Raw genomic sequence first — 3,374 nt, 5'->3', positions numbered from 1 at the left:
CCGAATTCAGGAAATCGTGATAGCGAGGACGAAATGTATATCAAAAACGTTTGTTTGCTCATCAGTGGTAAAGATGCAAAATTATGTTTTTGCAAAATGATTATTGCCGTGTATACGGCCTCTAGTTCAAATTGAAATGAGAGCATTCTTCACGACACAGCCTATTTCCAGCACAGTCACCTTTGTTTTTATTCTTGTTTTGCCTCCGTGCTCAGCTATATGTTAGCCCCTCAGAGCTATTAAGATTCGTAAGCATGCAAACATCTCAAACATCTCTCGTAATGTAGATAGATTTTTATCAGTGACTCCATGACGACTTGAACTTAAACATACGCTGAGCAACTCGGCTTTCCTTTTAGCCTTTCCTGTTGTTCTGTGTGTGGCGGGGACATCACGAACCGTAAAAAAAAACAATGTAAAACGCATCTACCGCAGCTGTACGACAAGGACTTTGAAGAGTTCGTTGACATGGACTCCGAAAGCGTTGTGCAAGAGCACAGTAAGCTCAACGTGATAGTCGAAAACGACCTTGGAGATGCCCTCAACATGGAAACACCTCCACCGGCGACAGGTATCAGGTAGGAAAAATGGAAGTTTTTTTTGTTTCTACCGTTAACATCTAAGCTTGTTTATTGAGGCGTAAAAGTTTCGATCATAACACGACTAAATTACAAGCTTAAGATGTGAACTCGCATCCCACGCCGTTGCAAGTGGTCACGTTCACCTAAATGGATCGCGAGAGCAAACGCACAATTCGAAAACACCCCCATGAATACCGTTTCGCATGTTTGTTTTCTTTCATTACAGAGAAACCGCGCGACTTCTGCAGAAGGAGAAACACAACTACTGTTTGCCGGAAATGCCTTACCATATATCTAGGCAGCTTGCACAAATTTCGGAGAGCGCAGAAGTTTCGAGTGATCTGCGCCGCGCCATAATTCGGTGGCTTCACGCAGACCTGCTTTCTTACGGACCGTAAGTTGTACGATTTTGATTCTAAGCTAGACCAGTGGTTTTATGTGATTAGGTGGTCTCACTCTATGTCTGAAGGCAGGAAGCTGACAAACATGCTTCACTGCTTGCCTCTGTAGCCGGTGTCAGAAGTTTAACACATAATTTAGTGGGAGTGAATGATCGAAAAGACTTTAATTAGGCTCGCGATGAAAATTTTTGAGAAGTCACCTCTCTTTTCCGATCTGTTTTCCTGAAGTTAATAGGGATAGAGCCAGCTTGTGAGCCCTTATGGCAATGCGCCCAAAGATGCTACTTATTAGTTTTTATTTCGGTGTTGGTGCTCATGTGTAACAGTCATTCTTCTGTCTTGAAACAGGTACCCTGGAAATTTATACGCGGAAGCAGCCAGACGTCTTGTGATAAAGCACCCAGTGCTCTCTGATAAGACGGGCTCAAGTTTTGTAAGACTATTTTATTCTTTTCAAATTTATGCCAAGTACAAGTGCCGGCTTTTTTTCTTCTTAATCCCAGACGTACGTTTTTCTTCAGCAGAAGGTTTGTTTTGACCATGAAGTCGTTTTTCATCAACAGGGGTCTTGGCAGATAGCGCTCAAATTCCGAACCAAGAATGAACGCCGAAAAATTACAGACGTTGAGGAAGTGAATGATGCAAGAAAAAAGGCAAGAAGAAGTGCTGGAGGATGCCCCATCGTGGCATCAAAGGCGGCAACTAAGAGAGGGGTAAGTTTAGAAATCCAGCATTTGTGATACCATGTGTGCGACAATTAAGAATGCGACGATAGTAATGTTTTGTTTTCTTTAGGAAATCCCCGTTAACGATACAGAGGACGAGCATTCTATCCAGGCGCTAAAAGAGTTCATGAAAAAAGAAACAAGAAAATGTGTGGAGGACCAAAACATTCCCCGCTTGCAAGACGCCATGAGGCGTACTTTTGCAGAAAGAAGAAGATGGATGGCACAAAGCAATGCTACAGTCCTGGAGGTGATAGCCGAGTACCCGACACTAGCAACACTAGAAGCTGTATGTATCTTTCATCTGTTGCCTTCCATAGCATTTCGCTCACGTGTCCCTTGTTAGATGCCAATATCGCTGTGTAAAGCCCGTGTAAACGTGCAACAGCACGTGACCGCGCAAACATCGATTAGACAGTCTCCCTTTCAATGAGTGAATAGTTATGAAGGCAACTACCTTTCTTTTGTCATGCAGGTACACGAGGAGTTCACGAGAATCACAAAGCAAAACGGAGAAGAAAATCTCCTTTCTTTCATTAATAAGCACGGAGAGAGACTGCTGGAGAGAGCCCGAAAGCTGAAGAGTGCCGCGGCAATAATTAAAGCCCATGACGAAGCCAGCTCACGAGCAATGAGCGAAGAAGAAAAGAAGTGTGAGGGCAATAGACTGTTTCTGTTAAACGTGAAATGTGCTCCACTATTCATACTGACATTTAAATTGTTATTTCCAGATTGCTTCGCAAGCGCTGTGCTGCAGCTGATGCCCTGTTTTGTGAAAGAAAATCCCAAACGGTTTTTCAGCCAGGTAAGGTTGTCATAGCATGAGTATAAACCATATCTACCCAATTACTTTTTTCGTCTTTTTTTTGTGTAGGAGGAGAACTGCAAGTTCCCATCTGTTGTCGCCGCTGGCGATCCGTTCCAGCTATTTCCGCAGGTGGCGGCAGTGGAAGGTCTTAAAGTGGACACCGTAGATTTCATTTCAGCTTTGGCTTGTGTTTTTGAACTCTACTGGGCGTTCAACATACATTACGATGCACAGCTTCGGCAAACTTTTGCTGTGTTCGAGTTTGCGTTTTGTGTTGAAGCGTCGTTTGCGCCTGGAGTTCTAGCTACAAGGATGGTAACTTCAATGAAGTGAGTGTCAATAAATTCAAGTGAAAAGTGAATTGCTTTCTGTCTCCATTTGATGTGCCTTGCAAAGCCTACAAGCGTGCTTCCTTTTCTGCCATGCCTGGGCTGAGCAGAATGCACGTGCTGTGTACGCTACCCTTAATTATTGGCCCAGAGCCAAGCTGCACTTCTATTCTACAAACGGCTTGCTGAATTGTAGCATGGCGTTTGTCTGCTCTACGCGTGAATGGAGTGCAAGCACAGTTCCGTAGGGAGGCACTGACAAAGCAAATTGGAGCGCTGGGGGCAGATGGCATTTTTTTTTTCTAATTTGCGCTAACATCTTCCACGAAAACTACTTCACTGCGTAAACAAGAGGAGCCGCACATCTTTTGCGCGCGCGTGTGGCCGGTCCTTGCGGGTTGCAATGCACTAGAGCGCGATGGTGCATGCCCACCGATGGTGCATGCGCTGACTAGGTTCGCTGACGTAACTGTGGGAACAGTGTCACTCCGCGGCGAAGTGTAGCCCCGACTAGCATTTCTCTGCCACAT

At 44.8% G+C, this 3,374-nt stretch overlaps 1 long non-coding RNA gene across 1 annotated transcript; it reads left to right on the top strand.

Moving 5' to 3' along the window:
- Positions 1–2,094: 2,094 nt before the first annotated feature.
- Positions 2,095–2,814, top strand: LOC144101245 (uncharacterized). Its single transcript, XR_013307970.1, has 3 exons — positions 2,095–2,360; positions 2,439–2,512; positions 2,582–2,814. It is a non-coding gene; the product is annotated as an uncharacterized LOC144101245 (long non-coding RNA).
- Positions 2,815–3,374: the final 560 nt, after the last annotated feature.

The sequence above is a fragment of the Amblyomma americanum genome, chromosome 1, assembly GCF_052857255.1.
Source record: "Amblyomma americanum isolate KBUSLIRL-KWMA chromosome 1, ASM5285725v1, whole genome shotgun sequence".
Lineage (NCBI taxonomy): Eukaryota > Metazoa > Arthropoda > Arachnida > Ixodida > Ixodidae > Amblyomma > Amblyomma americanum.
This window is presented reverse-complemented; position numbering and strand designations above follow the sequence as displayed.